The sequence below is a fragment of the Triturus cristatus genome, chromosome 11 (assembly GCF_964204655.1).
Source record: "Triturus cristatus chromosome 11, aTriCri1.1, whole genome shotgun sequence".
Lineage (NCBI taxonomy): Eukaryota > Metazoa > Chordata > Amphibia > Caudata > Salamandridae > Triturus > Triturus cristatus.
The window spans coordinates 792,346,588-792,374,381 of record NC_140594.1 but is presented as its reverse complement, the minus strand read 5'-3'; the positions used below and the strand labels follow the sequence as shown (position 1 = coordinate 792,374,381).

At 43.8% G+C, this 27,794-nt stretch overlaps 1 long non-coding RNA gene across 1 annotated transcript; it reads right to left on the bottom strand.

The window, feature by feature from the left end:
• Window positions 1–263: 263 nt before the first annotated feature.
• Window positions 264–2,811, bottom strand: LOC146785447 (uncharacterized). Its single transcript, XR_014970411.1, has 3 exons — window positions 2,700–2,811; window positions 2,484–2,577; window positions 264–1,968 (listed from the first exon to the last, which is right to left on the bottom strand). It is a non-coding gene; the product is annotated as an uncharacterized LOC146785447 (long non-coding RNA).
• Window positions 2,812–27,794: the final 24,983 nt, after the last annotated feature.

Below are 27,794 nucleotides of genomic sequence, written 5' to 3'. Positions count from 1 at the left end.
AGTAAAATTAAACTCATATTTTGTGAATACCAAATAAATAGTAAACTTACACAATAGTGTAAGTTTGCCTTTGAGAATCAATCCCATCTAGTATCTGATAACAGCATTTGGTGGCATTTGATAGGATTACCTGGCAAATAAGGGGAAACCTGGTATACAATTTTCCCTTAGTTATTGTCCCTTTTTATTGTTTACAATATCTAAATTCCATGCTATCCCTTCTCTTTCAAAGTCATTCAGACCTCTAAGGATAAGCAGGCATGTCTTGGTCGCATTAAGCCCCATCTCTAACACATCCTCAAACTACTCCAGGACATCCATCACTTGGAGAAGGTTATGCTGCACATTTCTTAGGTAAAGAAGCAAGTCATTCGCATATAGGGAAATGGTATCCGTTATTCAGTATTCCCCAATCTAGGCATCTAAGTCTAAATAGGCCCGCAAACAGTTCCATAGCCCGTGCAAATATTAGGGGTGAGAAGGGCACACCCTCCTAGTGTCCCGACCGAGTTAAAAAATGTCTCAGCCTTTGTGAACCTTGGCAGTTAGCTCTGAGTATAAGAGGCTTTATTCAACTTCTAATTTCCTGTCCAAACCCCATTCTTCCAATACCACCATCAGATACAGCCACCCACAGAGTTGAAGGCCATCTGTATGTCAAGGTACATTGCTAATATGGAAGAGACGTCCATTGGGGGCCCTTTGTAAACCCAATTGAGCAGGTGTCTAGGCCCATCCCACCCACTTACTTGGGGACTTGTCCTCCAACCAGTCTAGGCCCAATCTGACCCAGCCATTCACTTTGAGGCTCTCTTTGACCTCTCTGCAGCCGCCTCTTTCTTACATTTGTTTATTCATTAGTTAGACACACAAATCATCCCAGAGGGGATCTCTAGGCACCTTTGCAATGCGGGGGGGGGGGGGTCACACTGTAATTGGAGAGCTTATGGAGTGAATAACCATAAGGTTTTTTAAAGTGGTAAGGAAAGGGCATGCTCGAATAGGTAGGGCTAGCTGATTCCAGTGATGTGGGGCTAGGAATTAGAAGGAGCGGCTCCCCTACCTGGCCGTTCGAATACCTTTGGGGCGTTGGAGTAGTAGGTCACTAGATCTAAGCTGACGGGCCAGGATGTATGGCTGCAGCTTGTGCCTAAGGTAGTGTTGCGGGGATTCTGCTCATGCACAAAACTATGCGCAGGAAACCAGGACCTCAGTGAATTGTGGTGTACCAAAAATCTCACCTCAGTACCTAGAACCCCTATCCGACTAGCATCAGTGTCTCATTCGTTCTCCGTACTATATCGAAGCTACCAATGATTAGACGACCCAGAGAAAGCAACTTAGAATACTCTTAGGAATGGTGGGAATCAAGAACACCTTTTTGTTGTTATTCTCATATCTGTCCACAACGTGAGCAATCAGAGACACGGAAATGTTGTAAAACTTTTTTTTTAACTACGTGCTCTAAGATGCAGTATTTTGGCTAACATAAGCAAACATATGATTAAAAATAAAACCATCAGCATTGTTACAATTCCATACAAAACAAAGGGCGAAATCATATTATGATGATAGTGGAAACAGGTCCTATAATACCTTGTGTACCACCCTCCCCTGGCTAATAAGCTAGTTTTATAATAATAATAGAAGGTCTCTAGGTTTACACACAAACTGGACAGCAGACCAACTTGGCAAAAGGCACCAAATTCCAAAATTAAACCAAAAATTATTACCACCAGAACCATAAAATCCTTCTGTGTGCAAAATCACAAAGGAACCACCCCGATACACAGGGTCAATAGAACAAATAAATTGTATCATGATTGCACCACTGTCATTCAAAATATGAAAAATAGTCCGCATTGAATCCATCAAATAATTAAATGTCCTTCTTTATTCGTGATCTTCTTTTCTTTAAGAAAACACACAGCCAACGCGTTTCATTCTCCACAGAGAACTTCTTCAGGGCTGTAAAATTAAAACATTTGTAAAAGACCCCTATTTATAAAAAAACCATGTATGCATACAGACATGTAAAAATACAATACCACATTTAGAAAAAACACACATGACTTCATATCTCAAAAGGAAGAAGATAATAAGAAAATCATCACCATATGTAACACATTGAATTGTATCGAAAATACATATTAATATGTGCTAGCCTTATAATTTGACTCCAGAGGAATTGACCTATGTATGACCATTTATCAAGAATGGCCTACCAAAAAGATTTGATACAGAATTTTACAAAAGACAAATCAGATCGTCAATTGCCCATAACCATATAGAACCAAGACATAACATAGACATTCATATCCACCAAAATATCGACAATGATCTTATTAGGTGATTGACAGTTTTTTAAACCCTATAAAAACAGAACTATACATATACTATTGTTGCTTAAAGAACACAAGGAGAGAAAAGGGAAATAACAGTGAGTGGGAGAAAAAGAGGGCTAGAAGAGAAAATAAACGTACCATTTAGAATTTCCACGAAGGAAAACCAATATGATATTTATGACTGTGTCGTCCTAATCCAAAGCGACCTATACGCCAGATGGTTTTCGATCAACTGTATGTATGAATAAACATAACGAAAAAGCAAAGGTATAAGCTAAGTGGAATTGCCAGAGGGAACATCACAGCTACATACATATTACGTATGGAATAACAAAAATGTAATAATTCACCTACCTTGTAGATTGAAAAAGTACTGTTGTCATATTCCATTAGTATCTTCAAATATGGATGTGATATGATAGTCACCAAACATTCCTTAGTCCATGATTACAGCAGGGGCATCACGGCGCTACCTAACTAAATTCAACCATCATACAATAATATATTAATGACCGTAGCCTTAAGCGAGTAACAATTGGGACCAAAACCCCAATTAGTACCATTGGAAAATTCTCAATAACCATTTGGATAATGCCATTACGATATTTTCAATAGTTATATAAAGAAAATATTAACATTCCGAAATGGGGAATGAGGAGAAATATGCACAAAGATGTAAATAGATGCCACACTAAAAGCACAAGTCAATATAGGAGCTGAAAACACGTGGAAACCAAGTTGAATTCAACCGTTAACACCAATCAAGCCAACGTGAGACCCTCATGTACGTGATCACAAAGGAACCCAAAGGCTACCTGGTATAATAGAGCGTCGTATATACTGGTCGTATTTCTACTTAAAGCCATGTACCGACCTATTGATATAACATTCATAGGAGAGAATGATAGACCACACTAACGCCATGGTCTTTTTGAAGGGACATAAGGTACACCATTGATGGCTCCAATGCGTATATAATTAGACAGCAAGTGGGTCTATGGTTTGAAAGGAGCAATTAAATATAAAGCTTTTTCCTACCTGTCGTTGAAACAACATAGTAGTTGTCGATCTCCCGCCACGCGAAGTCCCGCTGAGGTTTCAAAAAGTTCAAATCCGGACTTGCCGTCATTAAGAAGCGTATCAAACGTGCGTATGACGTCAATGTGCGCATCTGCAAAACATTGTTTCCAATGCTTGTCACGTATGTCGGGTATAGCCGCCATGATGGAATCAAAAAGCCAATTGAGAAACACACCGACTGCACGTCTATCGTCAATTGCATGCATCGGCAACAATAGGATTCCACCACTTGTAACGTATATCGGATATGGCCGCCATGATGAAATCAAAGTCAACTGAAAAACACACCGGACGTGCGTCTGACGTCATATGTGTGCATCGGCAACAATAAGATTCCACTACCGGTAACGCGTATCAAGTTTGACCGCCATATTAGAGTGTCAGTTACATACGAAACAGTATATAACACGAAACCACAAGTCATAAAACCTGGTTGAAAAGGACCCACAAATTGTGAATCGCGAAAAGGGATTTTCGCCATAGTTGAGGGTAAAGGGTAACACCTAATTATTAGTGTTAAACTTAAAATGAAATTGAAGGTCGTAATTCATATTTCAGGCAGACACTAATATATAATTCATATCTGCCTATTGTGAGGGCATATGTAATGCCCGTCAATCTCCCTAAAACTCACAGAACGTCCCTAGAACGAGAAAGGGAAATGAATGACAAAGTATACTTAACAATGTATAACCACATGTTGCTACGTAGGCATCAATAACAGTGATGGTGTGTGTCGACTATGACCACCATACTTAAAAGAAATGTAATTTAGACCGTATTTCCAATTTAACAATTTTAATATTATATCAAATAATTCTTTGTGGACAATAACCATATATGACTGAGCCACTCCATCGAAGCTCAATTGAATATAAGACGGAATGTACACATCCAAAACCAATATTTCTCATATTGGCAAATGATACACGCATAGAATAGAGTATTACGTGAGAAGACAATATAAGGGATAATATGTATCTTACTCACAAGTGGAAAGGAAAAAGGAGAGGGGAGAGGAAGGGTGACGAAAAAGAAAGATATTTTGACATTAGTTTAAGAGAAAGGGGACAATAGATTCACAATCCTAATATGACAACTTGGCATCAGGGAGAACATCCAATTGGTGTACCTCCAAAGGAGCAATCACAAAGGTCTCTAGGTTTGAACAAGGGAACCCCATACCTCCATACCGTTTGTACGCAATTCGGAAATACGAATTGCTTAGATTCCGTCGCCTGTTGCGCCGAACCGTCAGTGTAAATGATACAATGCTAATCCTCAAGCAGGCGCAAAAGGACAGATGAGCTGGATGAACAAATTCATACTGTAAATACTCCTGAATCTGCAATGAGGCATCAAAGATGAATTTGACATCTGGAGACATCAAAGAAGTGGCCCATTGTATCCAACGTGGATGCAAAGCTTTAGAATTCGGTAAACTGGCCTTCGTCACTGCCTCAAGGGCAGGATACGGTGTGACAACCAACATGCGTTTCCCTTGCAATAGCGCTCTCTCTTTCAGAATCGCCATCTGTACTGCAGTCAATACCTTCTCAACGGTGGAAAAGCGAATGTTAGCCGAAATGTACAAGTGTGACTTGTAAGCAATAGGGACTATGTCCCCTTCATTAAATGTCAAGTACGTGAAACCCACTGCGCCAGGTGCAATTCTGATTACGAGGTTTGTATGGTTATCACATGTCAATAAGTATTTCGATGCAAGAAGATCAGCCTGCAAAGAATGCAGTATAGCTGAATGTTCTGGTAGCCAGCAAGATTTGGTAAAAGTAGGTTGTACCAAGGAATACAGTGGCTTGATATGCTGGGCATGATCGGGAATGTAAGTACGCCCGAAATTCAATAAACCCAGCAAAGACTGTAGTTTTTTCAGAGGTGTTGGAGAGCACAAACAGGTGCTAAATAGGGGTGGGCGGAATTTGCGCAATTCGCTTTCGCAAATTATCGCGAGAATGTTAAAAATCTCCGCAAACACACGGAAATATCGCGAAGATGCGGAATTTTTTTTCCCGTCCGTTCACGGTATTTTCTGCGTGGTCGCGGCTCGCCAACTTACCCATGCGGTTGCTCGCGGGTGCGGCCATCTTGTTATCACTTGTCTCGCGGTGCATGATCGCGAGAAGAAAGACGTGATCGCGCGACGCATGACGTTACTGCGGGCGCGAACTGTCGCGAGACAGCGCAAATGGCTACCAACAATCCAACATCTCGTGGAGAACGCGACCGGATCAGAAAAACTTTTCGGTGAACGTGGGAATTCAGGTAAGGCGATAGCGCGCACGCGAGAATGTATTATTTTACAGCGCGAGCAAGAAACAAATTATCGCTAAGCTGCGGAATGCGGGAATTTTAAAATTTTCGTGCTTTCCGCGGAAAGCGAAAATGCCAAATTATCGCAATTTTCACGAACGGAACGGAATTTTGGCCTAGGTCTAGTGCTTAACCTCGACCTTCGTTGTTGAGTTCATAGCCCAAAAACTACACTGTATACTCTGCAATGTGTAATTTTGCAAAGTTAAATTTGTAACAGAAGTCCGCAAACATGACAATGATGCGGTCAACGCAACACAGATGCGGCCATAATTCGTTGTCTGTGATATAAATATCATAAACATACGAGTACGCATCAGGGTCAGTGCTCTCTAACAGAGAGACTACACGTGCAGCAAAGACACCTGGACTGTTTTTGTAGCCCATTGCTAATCTTTTACACTGTTTTTGCCGCAAGAAGGAAAGGCTGTCCATTGATTACTAATAGAGGACGGGTTATGGCTGTAAAAGCCACTGTAGATGTCAAGTGTGGTCTTAAACCTTTTTCTCACGAGACTATCAACAAGGGCAGAACTGTGGGTGTTTTGTACCGCGCATGTCTGACTATGAGAGTTCAAATGCCGATAATCCAAAACTAGGCGGTACGACCCATCAGGTTTGGCTACAGTGAAAAGAGGATTATTCATGGGTGACACACATGTTTCAATTACACCTTGACATTCTAATTGTTCAAGGATTTCTGCGACGTGAGATCTAGCTTCACAGCGCATGGGATATTGGGGTGTGGCTGTGGCATAGACCGTAACGGAATATCATGGCTTGGTGATAATTTATCCCACCAAACCTGAGTACGGTACAATGCCAGAGCAAGCACCTGTGCCCACTCTTCTGCAAAGTTCTGAGCTTGCCCCTTTGGCACTATATGTGTGAAAGATGGGAGGATTACCTCCTCACCTCTCGGAGCTGCCAAAATGAAAGCTGGGGGCCAGTCTGCCTCTGCTAACAAAATGTTATATGTGGGGGTCAGATTTTCAACCAAAAAATCCCTTTTATGGTACGTTGTATGTCACCTTCAATTAAAAAGACTATGTCATATAGTCTGTCAGGGGGAGCCACTCTAGTGTCAGCAGTTTCTACAGTAATAAATGTGTCAGTTGCTGTCGCCTTCAGACATGGAGGCAGTGCTTGCCGCACTATTGTAACCTCCACTGAGCTGTCTAGCAGCGGTAGTGCCCATGTCAGGTTCTGAAGCTGTGTTCTCACTATCTGTGGCATATCTCGCTGTTAATGCAGGATCTTTCTTTTTCTGAAACTGAGGTCGTTGGTGTGAAAATTCGTCCTGCTTGCCTTCACCATCAGCCATGCGGGGCTGTTCACGTCCTTGAGGGGCACCCTGACCTCCGCCGCATTCACCTCCACCGGCTTGCGAGACCGATGTTTCCTGTTAAGAACGAGGAGAACGTTGATCAGGAACCTGAAATCTATCAGGAGACCTAATCCTTGTGCGATCGCGCAATTCATATGTGCGTTCAGTAGTCACTGGTATTGGTGATGCGGGACGTGACCCCTGTTTTTGTTGCTGCTTCCCCTGTTTTTTACCTTCCCAATTTTGTTTAGGAAAAACAGGACGGTTGTCTTTTGTAGACTTAACCGTCTGAGTTTGCGGTTGCGTTGTTTTAGCAAAAGCGTAACATCCAAACTATTGCGGCCAACGGTCTTATATACCTTTGCAATAATCCTTGGTAACTGCCGGGGCTTATCGACGTCGTCGACGAGGCGCAGCGCATTCGACACCTGAAAGTTGACCGCATCTCCCTTGACATTAGCAAGGATGAGATCAGCAACTACATCGAACACGCTGACAAGCATCAATCACAACTCGACTGCCGCCTCCGGACCGTGCTCATCCTGAACACGCTTAATCATAGAGAGCAGTACAGTCATCGATGGTGTGCCGAAGCACTTCGTGTAGACTGCTGCAAATACTTTACCCCAGTTCTCACAATCTGTTACCTTAGGGACTAAGTCTTTCTGCAAATTAATAGTAAGAATCCTGTTTTTTTCCACAGGAGTAGAATTAGGAAATACTGCTACCAGCTGGTCAAATTTCTCTGCAAGCCAATAAGGCATATCGTTCTTATTCTGGGGGCTCTTGCCCATTACCGAATTAACCATGACGGGACTAATAGTGATCCCGGCCGGTCCAACTAGTTGTGTCGCAACCCCAGCTGCCCCCACCTGGACATTGCGCGGGACGTATTGCACCAAAGCCCTATGCACCGCAATCAAGGCGGTATGTAGTTGACGTAAGTCATGCACTGGGGCTTGCAAATATGGCGGATGAGGTGTGAACCCGGCCAAGACAGGCCAAGTGGCCCCAGAAATGGAGAAGGGACCTAACCGAACCGAAGTTACGGTGTGGGGGAGGGCGCCATTAAACCAAATACGATGCTGCCAAGCCGAAATTGGAATTTCCTGCATCCTATATGGCTTGTAATTCGCTGGAACTGCTGTAGGAGTGTATGAGTGGAACGTCTTACCATCAGCATTCACCACCGGAAAAGTAAACCAAGCTCATTGGGGAACGATGCATCGGCACTCACCACAAAGATAATTGACATTCCGTCGTCCGGCACCCCAAACTGCATCAAATGACGCCGGAGAGGTGCACAAATATGCCCTGCAATAGCAACCACAGCCATAAGGATGCAGAAAAGAAAAACAATCTATATTAAACCGTAGAACAAAAAGGGATGGTAATACAAAATGAAACCTTTTTAATTGTGAAGCTTGATTGAACCTATAATTCAACTATATAGGTAGGTTTAAACCGTCACTCCCGTCAACCGGAAACAAGAGTGAGGGCATTGTGGACAAATACAAGCACTACTAAGGTGTCTCAAACACAAGACCAAAATGTTAGGTGCGCCATGCTGCGGGCATTCTGCTCATGCACAGAACTATGCGCAGGAAACCAGGACCTCAGTGAATTGTGGTGTACCAAAAAACTCACCTCAGTACCTAGAACCCCTATCCGACTAGCACCAGTGTCTCATTCGTTCTCCGTACTATATCGAAGCTACCAATGATTAGACAGCCCAGAAGAAGCAGCTTAGAATACTCCCAGGAATGGTGGGAATCAAGAACACCTTTTCGTTGTTATTCTCATATCAGTCCACAACGTGAGTAATCAGAGACACGGAAAAGTTTTAAAAAGTTTATTTTTAACTACGTGCTCTAAGATTCAGTATTATGGCTAACATAAGCAAACAAATGATTAAAAATAAAACCATCAGCATTGTTACAATTCCATACAAAACAAAGGGAGAAATCATATTATAATGATAGTGGAAACAGGTCCTATAATACCTTGTGTACCACCCTCCCCTGGCTAATAAGCTAGTTTTATAATAATAATAGAAGGTCTCAAGGTTTGAATGGGGAACCCCATACATCCGAGATCAGCTTAGGTGAATCACATCACAGGATCAGCAACGCTCTCTGTGTCTGGAAAGGTTTTCTCCAAGAGTGCCAGCATCATGCATGCAATGCAATATTAAAGGCACCCGAGTTTCAGATATTTGCAGCTGTGTGCTTGTTGCGTGTAGAGCGTGGGTCGATCAACCTGAACTCAACAGTATACATTGTTATTTGACCTTGACGGCTTCTGCACACAGTGTTCAGACTAAGGTCACAGTGCACATCTAGGGATGTAAAAAACAGACCGTTATCAAGTGGAGAAAAAGCAAGCAAGAAGTTTTACTTATAATAACAGTACCTGTAGTGGCGTGTGCAAAAGCAGCAAAGTGGCAAGATGGTGTTTATTTTCTAAAACGTTTATGCTAACATAGCAATGTGTGCAGGCAAAACCCTGTCTTCACTACAGTAGAGTGGACCATTTCTGTGAAGGGTCTTACACACCAGACAGAGAAGTTTAAAAAGGGCACGCTTTTTGATCGGAAGTCAGTGAAGAGAGCGGAGAGCAGGTTCCGATGGGGAGCGTGGGGAAGATGCAGGACCAGGCTAGCAGCAGAGTTCTACACCATCTGAAACCTGGTTAGGAAGCTTTCATTGAGTCCCATCAAAAGGACATTGCCATAATCCAGATGACTCATTATCAATGCCTGAACCAAAGTTTTCCTGGCCTGTAGAGGGGTCCTTTGAAATACCTTTTTAAGCATTCCCATGAGGCCAAAACAGGTTCTAGGGAGAGTTTTGACATGTTCACTCATAGTGAGATTGTCATCAATGAGCCCTTCTAGGTTCGTTGCATATTTATTAGGAGTAGGTGGAGTGTCCAGCTCCGATGGCCACCAGTCGGCTGACCAGACAGTGTGTGCTTTCCCAAACAGTAGGATCTCTGTTTTAGTCATGTTCAGCTGTAGACAGTTGTTGGACATCCATGTAGATATTGTCAATAAGCATTTCTTGAATTTAGCTTTGGTCAGTGTTGGATCGTAGTCCATGTTGATGACCATTTGTGTGTCATCGGCATAAGCGATGGTTTCAAATGAACATGACCTTATAAGTCTTGCCAGGGCAGCCACATACACATTAAAGAGAATGGGGCTCAGAATTGAGCCCTGTGGCACCCCCTCAATCAAGGACGGTGGATGCCGATGTAAGCTCGCCCAGCTGGGCCAAGTTTGTATGTTCTGATAGGAAATCCTTCAACCATTCAAGAGCTTTATCCCTGACCAAACTCCCTGAGTCTTTGTAATAAGATATGATGGGAGATGGTATTAAAAGCAGCTGAAAGATCCAAAAGTGCCAACATGGCCGAGAATCCCTAGTGCCAGTTTGATTGTGTCTGTTACCTCTACTAGAACAGCTTCACTACTATGAGAAGCGCGAAAACCTGACTGCAAGGGGTCCAGCAGGTGATTAGATTGAAGGTATGACACTATTTGGGAATTTCCTGCGGACTCTAGAATTTTGGAGACAAGAGGAAGCAGAGAGATTGGTCTAAAGTTAGCCAAATTCTGCGGATATGCTGTGGCTTTTTCAAGAAGGGGCTTAATTCAAGCTGTCTTCCATTTGCGAGGAATAGTGGCTGACTGTAGAGAGAGGTTGCACAGCTCTGTGATGGGAGTGAGCAGAATGGGCGACAGAGTGGTGATCTCATGGGGGGGCAGGATTTGCGGGGGACCCAGATTTTATGGTGTTCCTTCGGGCTTGGGTTTGGTCCTCTGTCAACAGCCTGAAGGATTCCATAGTGCCGGACTTCAGGGACCCTAGTGGTTCCTGAATTATAGAGGCTGCATTGTTTGTAATCGAGTTGTAAATGCTGTCTTTTTTGTTCAAAATACACCACAAGGTTGTCGAAAGAAATTGCGATACAGGTATCGTTTGATTGCCACTACTGGGGTTCGTGAGTTCCTTGAGAATTTTGAAAAGTTCCTTAGATTAGTTTTTTTGCAGAGTTAATTCTCTCCGCTATATGAGTTCTTTTTGCCAAATTGCAGTACTTTGAATAAGTCCTCAAGGCAGCTTTATAGGTGAGTTTACCATCATTGGTTTTAGATTTCTTCCATCTGCGTTTTAGTCTCCTTACTGTAGCTTTCTCCTTCTTTAGAGATTCGGAATACCAGGGAGCTCGGGCATTTTCTCCTCTTAGTTTGGGTCTTTTTGGCGGAGCAATGGAGTCTAAAGCCTTTAAGAACGAATCTTCAAAGGAAGTTAGGCCCAGATTAATATCTTCGTGGCCAGTGATGGTAGGGGGGGTAAAGACAGGCAGAAAGTCGGAAGGCACTACCTTCCTCAAATGTCTTGTAAATGTTGTTCTCTGACTGCAAGTTTCCTTACAGGCCTGTATCTCTAAGTGGAGGTTGAAAGAGAAATGGTCGGTCCATACCTGCTTGGCAGGAGTGTCTACTACTAAGTTATTGGCATCTGTGAAGATTAAGTCTAAAGTATGCCCTCCTCTGTGACTGGGACCTGATACCAATTTATGGAGACCAAGTGACTCCATATCTGCTAGTAGGCGCATGGTATCGGTTTAATTATCTATCTGAGCAAGAAGGTATCTGACTTTAAAATATGAGGTGGCTAACCGTTCCATCAGTTTAGTATTGAATAATTTTTTTCCTTCCGCAGGGCGATAAACAATGGCTCCCTTCCAGGTGATGTTAGTTGAGGTTGAAAGATTATCATTTCCATCGTAGGTGTGGAACATGAGTCCAGGGTGTCTACTCTTAGAGGGTTTCTTGTCACAATGACTACTCCCCCACCTTTTTTGTGTTGTCTATCGCACCTGGTTATGCTGTACCCTTGAGGAAATGCTGTGGCTACGGAAGGGGAGGAGGTCTGATTTAGCCATGTTTCCGTAATGAAGCAAATATCTAGCTTTGTGGAGTCTAGGAGGTCCCATAATTCTGAGGCGTGCTTAGGAATTGAGCGCACGCTAAGATAGGTGCAATATAGCTGAGGCGGGGTACTAGTGACCGCTTACGAAACAGTGTTGTTGCTGATAGCAGGTCGGTTACTTTTAGGAGGGGCATCTGTTGGGGGCCCAAGGTCATTATGCCTGAATTTCCTCTCTCTCTGCCATTCCCTCTTTCGTACCTGTTTTTTGCTCTGTTTCCACTTTTGTGCCCTTTTGTCTTGGGCCTCTCTCAGTTTGGTGCCTTTTTTGCGTTTTCTAATCTCTTTATCCACTTTTCTCTGCTTCTGTACCCTTCTCTCTTTAGGGCCTCTTTCTCTTTTGCACCTCTATTGTGTTTTCTGCTCTCTTTTACTGCAATCCTTAGACTTTAGTTCCCTTTTCACTTTAGTGCATCTCTCACCTTTGTACCTCCTTTGCACCTCTTTTGTGTTTTCTGTTCTCCATTTACCATCACCCCCACTTTTGCACCCTTCTCTCTTTAGTGCCTCTCACTCCTTTTGGCCTCTTTCCATTTTTGTACAGTTTCTCTATGTTCCTTTTTCCCTATGATGAAATTTTCTCTTTTCAGCCTCTTTTCTGCTTTTGTGTTCTTCCTGCTTCAGGCTACCACAGACCCCCTAGTCCCTCCCATGCTTTTACCCCCTCCTGTTCCTTACCTGCTTCCTGGGTTGCCTTTCTGCCTTTTCTTCCTCGACCTATGCCCCATATGCTGACCCCCCTGCATTCCTCCCTCCTCCCAGGGCCTATCTAATAGTTACCCCTGAGTGGCAGCGCAGCAGGTGCACCCTTGGTGCACCAAAGGTATGCCAAATGAAAGCCAGTCTCCACCTGTCTGCGCCTGGATGGCACCCAGCACCACAAACCCAGGCCCGATCATCCACCACCACTACTCCGTAGCGATCATCCCCTTGTTCGACCCAGGCTGTTGTTCTACCCGCTACTGCTGCACTGCGATCCACAGCACAGTAGGACCATTCACGTGCACCCACTGCAGCTTCACCTGCAGCATCACACTCCCACACATCCCCAATGCATCAACACATTCTCCGCCCACAAGGGCTAACAATTCACAACACACCAAACTGGCATCTCAACAACCACTCGCATGTATGCTTCCCAATACTCGCTTGCTTAGCAAACATGTAACAGAGATCTGGGATCTCCTCAGCAACAGCGTGCCAGACCTCCTCTTTCTCATGGAAACATGGCTCAACCCCGCATCGGCACCCGAATCGCCATTGCCATTCTAGTAGGCTACAAGATCATATGTCAGGACAAGCCTTCACAAGCCAGGATGATGACTCCCGATCATCAACAAGAACACTATCAAATGTGCCACAATCACAGACATCAACACCCCCTTCATGGAACACTTGCAGATATATTTACAAATAATAGCATTACTCTGAGGGGCACCATCACATATCAACCACCTGGACCACAAACTAACAACAGTAACCTCGTTACAGACTTCATTGCTCCCTTCACCATCAACTCCAAGCACTTCATAATACTCGGCAACCTCAATTTCCACCCCAAGTACCCCATAAACCCCTGATCCATAACCCTCCTGGAAAGCCTGGAGAGCATCATACTCACCCAGCTTGAGTTGTCACAGACCCCACACGGATCTCACGAAATACTCTGGACCCACTCTTCACCACCAGCAACAGGTTCACCTACAACCCTGCTTCACCAATCACATGGACTGACCACTCCATCATCACTTTCAAAAAACCATACCACAAGTCAATGCACCCTCTAGCGTCAGCTTTGTTCCATCAACTAAAGCAAAGTAACAGAGCTTGTCTGGCTCAACACTATCAAATCAGACCAACCCAGCACCACAAACAACCTCGACAAGGACATCACCAATTTCCACAAATGGATCAAGAACTGTGCAGACTCCATTGCCCCCATCACAAGCAACAAACAAAAAACCAAAAAACAAGTCAGCTGGAATATACACAATCTCTAAGAATGTAAAAGCCACTGCAAGCAACTAGAAAGCAAATGTATATCAAACCAAGATGCCAATGAACCACCTACAATGCCGCAATCTCGTGCTACCACCATATCCTAAGAGGCACCAAAAGAAGAGCACTAATGGAACATATAGAGATGAGCTCCACCAGCAGTAAGAAGATCTTCTCAATCGTCAAAGAATTCACATTCCCTGAGGCCACAGCTAACACCGTCACACCATCACTGGAACACTGCAACAACTTATCTAACTTCTTCCATAGAAAATAGAAAAGATCCACAGCAACTTCGAACAACAATCAGACCCCAAAAATCTCACCGCCAACCTGTCCACCAACAACCAAGACAAACACCTGACTGAATGGAAAACACTCTCCAAAGAAGAAACAACAGCTATCATGAACACGGTACACTCAGAGGCCCCAAAAGACCCTCCCCCACCACATCTACAACATGGGAGGGCCACCAATCAGCAACACCCTCACCCAAATCATCAACCTCTCCATCAAATCTGCAATTAACTCACTCCACAAAAAAACATTGGCCAACTTCAGCAAACTGAGAAGCTTCCAACCAATCTCTCTGCTCCCATACCCAGCCAAAGTGATGGAGAAGGCTACCAACAAACAACACACCAACAACCTCAAATGCCATGACCTACTTGACAACACTCAATCAGGTTTTTGGAGTAACCACAGCACAGAAACAGCCTTCAATCGTGGCCACAGATAACATCTGCACAATCCTCATCCTCATCCAGCCCTCATCCTACTGGACCTCTCTGACACCTTTGATACAGTCTCCCACCACACACTCATTAGAAGACTGCATGACAGCGGCATCCAATAACTGGCCCTGAACTGGATAAGAACCTTCCTCACAAGAAGGACACAGAGAGCCAGCCTACCACCCTGCACATCAGAACCTAAGAATCTGATCTGTGGAGTCCCCCAGGGTTTATAACCCATCCCAACCCTGTTCAACATTTGCATGACACCACTCATTAACATCTTCAGGTCACAAGGTATCTCCATCATACCCTATGCCAAAGACAAACATCTCATTCTCTCATTGCCTGACATGTGCACTACTACTAGAACCAGTTTCTCCAACTGCATCATGAATTTGGCAGACTGGATGAGATCTAACTGCATGAAACTCAATTCCACCAAGATGGAAGTGCTGATCTTTGGGAGCAAGAACTCTCCTTGGGACTCCACCTAACTCGGGCTCACACCCATGCCAACCAACCACAACACAAACCTGGGGATCATTCTAGATGACGAGCTCAACGTGAAAGCACAGGTCAACTGCTCCTGCTTCCACAGTCTCTGCATGCTATGCAAAATCATCAAATGGCTACCCTGGAACACCAGAAGCACCGTCATGCAAGCCCTCATCACAACAATCAGATTACACTATGGCAAATCACTATGTGCTGGGATCTCCAACCATCTCCTCCAGTGACTCCAGACCAGCAAGAATTCCACAACAAGGTTCATGCTTGACCTCCCAAGCTGCATCCACATTGCACCACACCTCAGAAAGGTCTATTTACTCCCAATACACACATTCTGCCAATTCACTTGCCTCAAGCATGCATACAAGGCACTGCACAACGTTGATTACAACATACCTAAACATCCACCTTCACTTCCAAAAATCCACATTCACTCTGCCTCACTCTCCCTCGTACCCCCCACATCAGTAAAGCAGAACTGAAGGCCTAGCATTCTCCTGCATACCATCCAAGACTTGGCATGACCTCCCTCAGCACATCATGGCCTCCTCCTCACTTCTTGAATTCTGCAAAAGGCTGTAGACCTGGCTCTTCCACTAACTTATTAGGACTGACACCTAACACCTTCAGTCCTAGTCATGCTAAGCAAATCCATAGAATTTAACATTATAGATAGGCTTTCCTGTTTTCAGTTTCTATTTTTGGAAAATTCTGGTGTTTTTTTTTCTGTGATTTCAATACCTTAAAAAAGTGGTTATCAGTAGTTACACATTTTCAAGCCATTAAAAACAACAGAAAGTGTTGTTCCAGTGTTTATGCAATGTTTTGCTTTTATTATTGCTTGCTTACTGCACTGATAGTGTATGCTATATAAACAGTGTACATACAGTATATATGAGGTCCAAATACATTTTTACAAATCAGACTTATTGTTGTACACCATACAATACTCCTTCAGTTTAGTCTTTGGTCATGCGCGCTCACTCTTTCCTTCCCATGTAAATTTTTATCTCTGAGAAGGCCCTCTCAACATTGACACTTGAGACGGGTAATGCCAACACAGCCAGTACCCAATTTGCTATCTCTGGACACTGACTTAGCTTTACAATACAGTACTGGTGCACCTGAAGATTGCGATTCTCAAAGACAGGTTCTGCAACATATGGGTTGAACTGGGCGCATATGCCCTCAGAGTTACTAAAGCGGTCAAACATGAAACAGCACTTTTGAAAGTCTGAAGAAAACTCCCCTTTATGGGAGGGATCTAGAAGTTGTGCAGAGTACCACAGTGAAGTTTCATTGACTTCAAATGCCATGATTGATGAAGGGGCATGCATAATTGCAAGCCATTTCTAATACATTGAGAAACAACGTTTCCTGAATTGCTCCTTAAAATTTCTTTGCTTACCGAGTGGCAAGCACTCTAACATGGAACATATTGCATTGCCAACATTACTAAAAGTGTCACCCAGCCTACTCTCAAGGAGATGTTTCACATCTACACTAATTATGCTGAATACTTTGTAGACAAGGGTATTTTCAGATTATAGTTCTTTTTAATATGTCCACTACAGTAGTCATGTTTTCCTGTAAAAATCTAAGAATGCAGTACAGTGTACTTTTTTCACATCACTAATAATATGTGACTGAATATCCTCACATTTCTTGCCTTTGACATCATCACTCAGAAAAAAATCTGTAAACGGTTGCCACATGGATAATATAGCATTCACGGCCTCCAGGACTGAGAACCACTGGCTAAATGACACAGTTGGGATGACTCTTTCTTTGATGCCACACAAAGCACAGAATGAGAAATATTTGCATTCTAGTTCCAGTGCATAACAAAACGGTGTGCCATAATGGACTATGAAGTCAATAGCATTCTTCATTAAATCTGAAGAGTATAGAGATGCTTTCAGCATACCATCTAGCAAGTGGCAAGGCTCTCTTACAGGAAAGCACTTCAGCTTAGGTATCGCTGTATGACAGGTCATAAAAAACTTTTTCATATGCGCAGATGAATCACTGCGAATACAAAAGATATCACTCCAATCTTTGTTGAACTAGGTAAGAACTTTTGCAGCAGCATTCCAAGTGACACTGCATTCCATGTTTTCCAAAAGCCTGGTGTCATGTTTTCACCACTATTTCAGATGCTTGCTGATAGCACTCCTTTCACATATACCCGTCACTACACATTGCATTGAATGCTTAATGCCTGTTGTATTTTGGAATTCACCTACTATCAATACTGACTTGTAAGAAAAGGGGGCTGACGTATCAGGGGGTTTTACCCATTCTTTCTGGGTAAATGTGATGGTACATTTTGGATAAGATTCTTATGAAACCTGCCATTTTACCTATCAGTACAAGAATCAAATGTAGCCAAAATATCAATAATGATTTCAATATTTCCTAATTCTCTACAGTTTATAAAATAATTAAATAAGAAATAGAACATGCTTCTAAACTCTGCATCTTTAGACTAAGGAACACAAAACTGAAAAAAGCAAAAGGAAGAAGAAACAATACTTTTGTGACATCCCTAAAAAACAAAGCTCAAGCAGAATAACATTAGCCCAGTCTTTCTTGCTTCTACCTTTTATAACAAAGTTGCATTATATTGGCCCTTTTAGGAAGAAATAAAAATGACTCTTTCACTTTTGTTTTCCTTTCTTTGAATGGCATTTAGTTTGCAATTGTGCAGGTGTTTTTTCTGTGTTTATATGTTGACTTTGTGAGGGCTATTTCACTTTTGGTGGGGTTTTATCAGTTAATATAGGTTTAAACCTAAAACAGCATCGCCTAATTATAGAAAAGAGTCATCTTAGGTTGAGAAATGTATTTCTCCCCGGGATATACCTGTTTTGGTCTGGGTGAATCACTGAACCAATTATCAGGGTCAGCCTAAGGGATGGTCCTTCGAGCTTTTGCTGAAGACAGCTATGTTATTCAAGTAAGCAGCACTGAAGGCCTCCATACAAGCAAAACATGGTTCACTTGAGTCCAAAGGGCATCAGGACTAAATTGATAGAGACCCTCTGAAGTGGAGGAGTCTGGCCTCTCCCAGGACAATCTGGCAGTATTCTGAAGTAAGGTCAAAATTACTCAGGAACTGGGCAGCCCCTAATCTGTCAATCAGCTCATCCGCCCTGAGGATGAAATGAACATCAGTTTTGGTGATTAAATTGAGCCCCCTGTAATCTGCATAGTCCTGAGTTCCGATGTAGTGCCCAGTTTCTGGAACCAGAACCTCAAGGTTGGGCCAGGGGCTACTTGAAGGTTCAATCACGCCTATTTCCAGCATTTTGTAAATGCTTCCTTAATCCTGCCCCTCACTTTGTCGGACAGCCTATAGATTTTATTATTGACAGGTAGTCTGCCCCCTTTATTTATGTCAAGGGTACACAAGTGTATAACCACAGGAGTGAGGGAAAACAGAGAGGAGAATTGCCCAGCTGGTAACAGTCACTCTGCTGTTCAGAAGTCAGGGTAGGGAAAAGCTCCACACCCTACACTGACCCACCCTTCTCTTGGGAGGCTAAGAGGTCAGGGATAGGGCCACTCACCTCTTCTTCCCCCATCTGTCATCAACAACTTGGTGATCTCAGACCTACCTCTTCACCCAAAAAATATTGCACGTCCATCTTCTTTCAGAAATCACTCTCATGCACCATCCACAAAATTTGGACAGATCCTATGGTCAGGTACATCTTTGTAAAATTAAAAATCATGGAAATCACAATGATAGAAGACTCAATCTATGTCCCTAATTATGACAAAACAGCTTTTTATTCACATCTCTTGAGACGGTTTATGGAATTTGGTCGCACTAAAGTGGTGGTGGGTGGAGATTTAACCTTGGACAGGACCCATATATAGACAGGTCCAGACTGTTGGATAAATCCAATGCCAAAGATAGGAGAATAGTAGGACAACTGCTGGAGGTGCCAGGAACCTAGCTGTGACTGCCTTCATGTACTGCAGTCCCGTACTAAATTGTACCGTTGCTTGGCAGATGTATGGAACACATAGCAAAATACTAGCACCTTTCACTTTACGACATCGGTCAAACTTGCCATCTAACATGATGTTCTAGAGATGACTGACCTTTCTAATCATTGGGAGAGGTGAATAATGATGATCTTAACGGTCACAAAGGTCTGTATCTTCAGGCACTGGTAGTGACAGCACTTCCAAAACACCAAGCATGGACGACCAAACTTTTCCATTTAGCCACTTACGAGAGGCATAAATATAAAATTTGAGACAAACTTACTCAGCTTGAAGATGTGGTTGGTCCTTTCATAAGATTAAATAAACCTTAGCCTCAGCCCTTATCCCTTGACGATAAAAGGACTGTTGTGTGCTTATTACTCAATATAGTCATCTTAATGTGTCAACACAACCTATCATGGTTGGGACTTAACAGCAGGGAGAGATTTAAGAATGACAGACTGATTCCACAAAACACTGAGTAGTGTATTGATGCACTGACTATAGAGAATGTAATGGACTGGGAAGAAATGTTTGGGAGGAGGGCTTACCATTTACTTATTGCTCTATACTCTTTATTGATCACACTCTATTGACCGCAGTAGTATTGGTTTACACTCTTCAAACTATCCTTCTTCATTTAGAGTTTTACCACCCCATTTTGCTTTGTTTTTCTCTAATTATCAGGGACTTCTGAATATAATTGTTGTAAAACATGCTATATTTTCTCACTTCTATTATGATTAAATACTTTTATAGTCTGGCCTACTGCTTTGAACATCTTGCATTATAAAATCATAATGAATTCTATAAAAAGTGATAAAGAATAATTACATAGTCAGACGTTATTCTCACATGGCTGAGGAAGATAGTTTGTAGAAAATGCATTCTCATTTTAGCTTCTGGACTAACTTTCACAACCTCTGTTAGACCTGTCAGCCTTAGGGTGGTCTTCCCCCAAAATGATTTTCCTACTCCCCTCCTAGTCACTGAAATTCGCTTTTGTTTGCTTTTAGACTCTGTGTACTTTACCGATGCTCACTAGTGCTAAAGTGCTTGTACTCACTCCTTAAAACATAGTAAAATTGTCCTACCCCTTATTGGCACATTAAAATTGCTTATAAGTCCCTAGTAAAGTCTTACAACTTGCACCCAGGGCCTTTCAAATTGAATGACACTTGTGGGACCTACTACACGTATTGTGCCACCCACATAAGTAGCCTTTTAAAATATGTCTCAGGCCTGCCACTGAAGCCTGTGCACAGTTCTAAACTGCCATTTTGACCTGGGAAAATAACCCTACTACCTGACCTTCACTTTCCTTGTTCATATCTATCCCTAAAGTAGGCCCTGAACAGCCAGTAGGGCAGCATGTATTGTATTTAAAAAGTTGGACATGCACTTTTAAGTTTTATATGTCCTGGAAGTGAAAAATGGCTAAATTCGTTTCACACTACTGTTAAGCCTACCTCTCCCGTAGGATATAATTGGGTTACCTTATAACATTTAATAACGGATAACTTTTGTTTGGAAACTAGTAGAAGGATCATGTTTGCTGTCTTAAGAAATATAATTTAAAACCCTTTTTATTTGTCAAGTCGGATTTTAAGTCACAATTCTGAAAAGGCACTTTTATAAAGATGGCATTTTAATGTCCTAACCGTTTGGCACCTACAGGCTGTGTCCTGGGTCAAATAACTGTGAACAATTGCCTGTTCGACTTTGTGTATTTACCCCAGACAGTGAGACAAAGGGGGACTAGATGTTGGCAGAGTGGGCAATTCTGCCAGGATGTGTGTGATGGAGCTTTTGCCTGCCCCACATACATTTCAAAGAAGCAGCCTCAGAACACCCACAAAAAACTTCACACTAGCCTTTGGTCACCCCATACCCTTTGGAGCCTGGGCAGGGAGGAAGGGGATTCCAGAACCATATATGTGTTCACTCCTGGGCCTGCAGAGGACACTCAGAAGGCTTGCCCTGCACTTCAGAAGACTGCCAGCTGCTTGAGGCCTGCTTTGTACTTCAGAGGTCTGCCTTGGTGCTGGAAGCCTGCCTTGAACCTTCCAAGGACTTTTCTGCTTCTGGAGGACTGCCTTGTTGCTTCAACCCAAGACTACCAGAATGACTCCAAGGGCTAGTTGGCTGGCCTCCTATTCTGAGCTCCAACAATTTGAACCTTAACCTACACCCTGCCTGAAGTGAGTCCTGCCCTCCAAATGCTGCCCACCCAGTCCTGGACCCTTGGACGTTGTGGTAAAGTTGCCCAAACATCTTAAAACCAAACCGTCTGCCAAACAAATCCTGTCAAAAAGTGCACTGAGAACCAAGGGGAGACCGGGACCTACCTGTTCGTCGATCTATACAAGGTGTATCACTAGTCTGCCTGACTTTGCAGTTGCTCTCACTATATTCTCCACAGCATACATTCTTGTGCATGGCTCCTCACAGAAGGGGCATAAGGCCTAGTGGAGCCCTCCTCAGCTACAGCCTGCAGCTTCATCCTGCTGGAGATTTTAGACTTCTAAAAAAAGAGATTAAGCCTGAATATAGTAGTCTTCACTGCGATGCCATGTAGTGGCTCCCTGATCATGACAGCGACTCCTCCTCAAAACTGTTGGCTGCCTTGCCCCTCTGAACATTACCTTTCCAGAATTTTTTCTTTAAAATGTCTTCTAAGTCCAGAGGTAACCGGACTGGGCCCAATACACCTTGTGTACCCAAACTGTGCTCTTTTGCAGTTGGCCATAACTTTCAACTTTGCCCTGTTCTTGCAGGAATAGATGACCGCCATTGACACTTTGTTTACTTCAATGCTAGTTTTCACTTCAAAATGTAACATTTATAACTCCAGCTCTACTGACAGTTTTTTTGTCAATTTAGTGTATTACATTTTGTATTATATTTTGTATTACATTTTAATCTAGTTGGCGAAATTGGTGCTGGATTTTTCTACTGTTGTGTTTTCACTTTATTACTGTTTATGTACTGCATACATGCTTTACGCATTGCCTCTAATTTAAGCCTGCCTGCTTTTGTTCCAAGCTACCAAAGTGTTAAGCACAGTGACTTTTTGTGGTTCACCTTGACGGTATTACAGTTGTTGCTTAAGGAGTGCTCACCCTGCTCCCTTATATGTGTTATAATTAATTTTCAGGATGCAGAGAATATGTCCTTGAGTCCAGTAATTGCTACAACAATGTATCGATCTTGTTGTGGCTGGTTAATCAGGATTGACTGGCCTCCTTTAAAGTGCTCAACTGGAGGTTATCTGGACACCAACAGTCGAAATATACTTCTTTTTTCAATTCCTTCATGGCCACCCCTAGCACCATTTAAACATGAATTTCTCGAATATGGTTGAACGGATTTACACCAAATAATTAGTAGCACACTTTTGAAAAAATGTTCTACCTTTCTGCAAAATGTGGTGTAATTCTGTACAGCCGTTTTTTTTAATAGCTTCTCAAAATTTCCAATGTGAATTAAAATTGCAATCAATGTTTTCATATATACTCCTCTTTTTCTTGAGACCCGTTTGATGGATCACTGTGAGACTTGCCAGGAAGGAGCAGACGTGGATGAACATTTTATGTAACTTTGGTGAAGAGTCCTCAAACAACACCAAATTTCTTAGCAAAACAAAATATCCTCTTCCTATGGAAAGTCTGACCTTACTATCATCACTCAGTCACTGTGTAGGTATAGTCCTGTCATATTTTCAAGGGGAATGGCATTTTTTGCTTCTTTAAAACTTTAACAGCATTTGATGAATCAGACGGAAAAATGTTTCTCCACTTTGGCTCCTTCAAGAAAAAGGGAGGGTCTTAAAAATTGTAAATTCCCAGGTTAGTTACTATAGGAATATTTGCTCTCCGATAGAGAAGAACAGCTGAACTGAATTACAATATATTTGGGAAAAGGTTTGAACTCTCCCCAGAATGAGTGCTTTTTGTTATTTTGTGTCTATACAGCTGTTTTTAAAACATTATTTTTGAAAAGGTGCACTGCTGTCAAGATGGACTAAATGCTTTAAAATGTTAGAGATATCTTGGCTGTTGGTGAGTAGATGTACTCTGGATCCTGACTCTCTGGCCACAACATGATGAATATGCTGTGGGAGCTATTACTTAAATCCTGTAAAAAAATATTTAAAGGCCACATAAGGGGGCAGAGTCAGCGGACCGTGAAACCCAGGACCATGTGAATGGGATGGGAGACATAGAGCGAGGCCTCCTGGTGACCAGAGTGGGACATTAGGAGCAAAAGGACCCAAAAAGCTCTAACAAAGTTCAGTCCCGCAGAAGGACTGGTTGGTAAAGGGCAAGCGTAGCTTCTGCTTCTGGAAGCCTATTAAACCAACAAGGGGTCCAAGTCCCCCTGAGTGGGTGTGGGGCAACAGTGATGTGAGCGGCATGCATAGATCCTCCCCCCACATGTACATTTGATCTTAGGGCCTTCATCTCCCAGCAGGTTGACTCAACTTAAAATCTCCACCATTCTCTGTGGTGACCAAGAGAAAGGAGATCGACTAGATCCCCATCTTGACATTTGCCTCTATGCCTGTGTCTCGGAGAGACACAGTGGTTGCCATCATTTATGTCATTTGAGATGTTATCAGTGATGTAATCAATGATGTGATTGAAATGTCATGAGTAATGCAATCTGTGAGGCTATAACCAAAGCATGGTGCAGGAGCCAGCACTGCCATTAAACTCTTGTAGGAGTGTAAGGGGCCAGTCTGGCTCCTCTGGGAGACCTGCAGAATCACAGAAATCAAACACATTTTTTTTAATTGGACCCAAGGGTGTCCCTCCAAGGTCCAAGGGGTCAGGATACCCTTACCCTGCCCGCTTACATCTTTTTTCTTTTAATTTCTCTTCATGTTGCGGCCACTCAATCAGAGCGGGATCTCCTGTGGGACTAGCAGGAGTATTTTACATCTGCGAGAACACTGTTGGGGGAAAGAAATGCCTCTAGGCACATCAGATGGCTCTATTGTTTAATTTGTTGTGACAGCAAGACTATCGCGAGACTCTCATGAACCTATCCTTACAGGTAGTACAATATTTTGCACCTTAATTTCTCAAAAACTACTGAATAGACTTACACCAAATCTCAGAAAGCATGCTTTCTGTGTAAAGAACTAGCTTCCTGCCAAATTTGGTGTAATTACTTTCAGCTGTTTTGGCTGTTGTGCTGTTCAAAGATCTCTATAGAAATTCCATGGGGAAATTGAGCATTGGGATTCCCTCTTTTCTCATCCTTTAATTGAGGGATCACCCCAAACCTTTCCAGGAGGTAGCTTAAGTGGATCAACTTTAATGTTGAAAAGTTTCATGAAGATTTGCCAAACAGCAACAAAGTTGTTAGCAAACCAAAAAACACTCTTCCTGCGGTAACAAAGTCCTAATGGTAACTGTACAATGGCAGGCGCCTCTTTGTCATATGTGTATATATTACTCGAAAGAAATTTGACTCGCACTCCAGGGGTTTGAGTCGAAGGGCTTGTTTAATCCAGATAATATCCATGACCAGTTGGTTTGTAAACTGGTGATGGCTATTATATGGATTAAATAAGCCCTAGAGTGCAAGTCAAATTTCTGTGGTGGTAAAAATTAAAGCGGAATTCGATTCCTTTACGCGGAAAAAGCACCGGTCGAGAGTGCGCTGTGAGAGTAATCTATTGTTGGTGAATATATATACATATATATATTACATACTGACGGTCGCCAGTAGGTAGTTTTAGTTAGGACCTTGGTTCTATTCAAAAAGTGTTCTTTCATTTGCCAATATTTTTGACGCCGTTTGATGAATCTTTGCGAAATTTTCAATACCAATGGTTCACTCAGGGCAGCTCCTGTCTTGAAAGTTTCGGGGTGATTTGTTGAGCGGTGGCCGAGAATAAAGGGGGTCCCAAAATGTGTTTTCTCCATGTTAATTTCAATAGGAAACTTTAGACAAAGCTACAGCCCAAACTGCTGAACAGAATTACAACACATTTGGCAAAAAGGTAGCACTTGGTTCAGAAAGCGACCATTGTTTTAAATGGTGTAAATCCATTCAGTAGTTCCTGAGAAATTCAAAAATAAAAAATATTGATATCTGGTGGCCGAGGAGGATTTGCGAACCCTCCCGAGCACGAGCTTAATTTTTATTGGCTCACAACACTCCAAACCAAGAAGTGTTGGCAGCCATCTGTGGCTCGGTAAAACCGAGTCAAAAGAAAACAGTAAAAAAAAGATAAAGAACAAGAAAAGGGGGCAGGGTACAAACACCCTGGCCCCCTAGAACTGCTCAGGGACACCTAGGGCCCAAAAAAGCATTTAAAAAAAACAAAACATTCAGACGGAGTTGCGCTGGTTGAGCGAATCTGGCAGAAATCTTTTTTTAAAAACAAAGTGCGGGCTGCTGTGCTTTGTTTCTTTTAGCCCCCGCATGGGCCAGGTCCCAGGGCCATTGTTCAATTAATTAGCGGGGGTCCCCACACCCCTGGGGACCGCCACCTCCCCATGGCTTCATCAATAATGTGTGGGGGGCAAGCAGCCCTGGGGACCACCACCTCCCCAGGGTTTTATTTATTTTAGGGCAGGTGGCCTTGCAGGCCCCCCAAAGCCCCAGGGACCACCACCTCCCCAGGGCAATGTGCACATTGTGCCCCCCTCCTGGCACCCTCTATGGCCCTGGGGACCGCTACCCCTCAGAGCCATCTCCAGCAATGTCCCAGGGTGCCCACCCCTTCGACATTGCAGTTTGCAATAGCAGGGCGGCAGCACAGCTCCCTCACTGTCAGTGCAAACTTCTGCCTTGCTTCGTGGAAGCGAGAGCAGGAAACCTGCTCTTGCTGCCACGAAGCAAAGCAGATTGCTTTTGGACAAGGGGAGCTGCATGTTGGCAGCTCCCCTTGTCCAAAAGCAATGACAGCTTCCGCAGGAGGCAGGCTGCCAGCTGGGACTGTGGGGCCCCAAGAGATGGGGTCCCCGGGCCATAATTGGCCTTAGGAGGGGGGCCACGTGGTCCCCCGCCAAAATAAATTTCAAAACACAAGGCTGACCAGGCCCAGGGGGATGGGGTCCCCAGGGCCATAATTGGCCTGATAAAGGGGGGGCCACGTGGTCCCCCTCCTAAATAAATTTCAAAACACAAGGCTGACCAGGCCCAGGGGGATGGGGTCCCCAGGCCATAATTGGCCTGATAAAGGGGGGGCCATGTGGTCCCCCTCCTAAATAAATTTCAAAACACAAGGCTGACCAGGCCCAGGGGGATGGGGTCCCCAGGCGATAATTGGCCTTAGGAGGGGGTCCACGTGGTCCCCCTCCGAAATAAATTTCAAAATACAAGGCTGGCCAGGCCCAGGGGGATGGGGTCCCTGGGGCCATAATTGGCCTCAGGAGGTGGGCCTACGCGACCCCCCTTCAAACTAATAAAGAAAAGGAAAGGAGCTCTGGCCAGGTTCTGGGGATTGGGTCCCTGGGGCCAGAAATGGCCCGCCCAGGGAAAGGGAGCCACATGTCTCCCCTCACATAATTTAACAAAAATAAATGAGGCCAGGCCCTGGGGGATGGGGTCCCCGGGAACAAAAGTGGCCCAGGGAAGGGGGATATGCGGCTGTTCTCCTGCTTATTTAAATTTTTTCTTTTGTAAATGGGTCAGGCCCTGGGGGATAGGGTCCCAGGGCCCAAAAAATATTAAGAAAAGGTAGGCCATACCGCCCTCCTTCTAAAAGAAAAAAAAGAAAAGCCGGCATCTCACCGGAGGCCCTGCTCCCTCCCTGCACCTCTCTGCAAACACGCCTTCTGGTGCGTTTTAAGTTGGGGGATTAAGTCCCCTTGAATACTGAGGGTCTCTGGGGGCAACCTAGCCCACCAGGTACCTGCATTATGCCCCATACAGTGGGATTGCTGAGAGGTGGTCCGAGGCCACGCCCCTTTTTACACCACTCTGCAAGTGCGCCTCTTGGCACATTGCTGGTGGGGTAAAGAGGTCCTCTTGTATTCTGAGGGCCTCAGGACTAAAGTTGACTTCATCCCCCGGGCAGCAGTGCGCAAGGAGGCACGTTTGCAGAGTGTGTGTAAAAATGGGGGGGTGGCCTCAGACCACTCTCAGCAATCCAGCTGTGCGGGGCTTACTGGAGGTACCTGGTGGGCTTGTTGGCCCCCTGGGACCCTCAGGATCAAGGAGACTTAATCCCCCAACACACAACACACGAGGAGGCGCATTTGCAGAGTGGTGGAGAAAGGGGGTGTGGCCTATGTCCACCTGTCAGCAATCCCACTATCTGTGACATACTGAAAGTTTGCTCCTAAGGACCCCCAGCTGTGAGGGGGACTTTAATCCCCATCCAAGAGTGTGCCTGCAAGTGCGTTTGCAGAATGGTGGGGAACTTAGCAACCCTGCTGTGTGGGACTTACTGGAGGTAATAGGAGGGGTAGTTGGCCCTCAAGGGTAACCTCGGGGGCCCACTACCCCA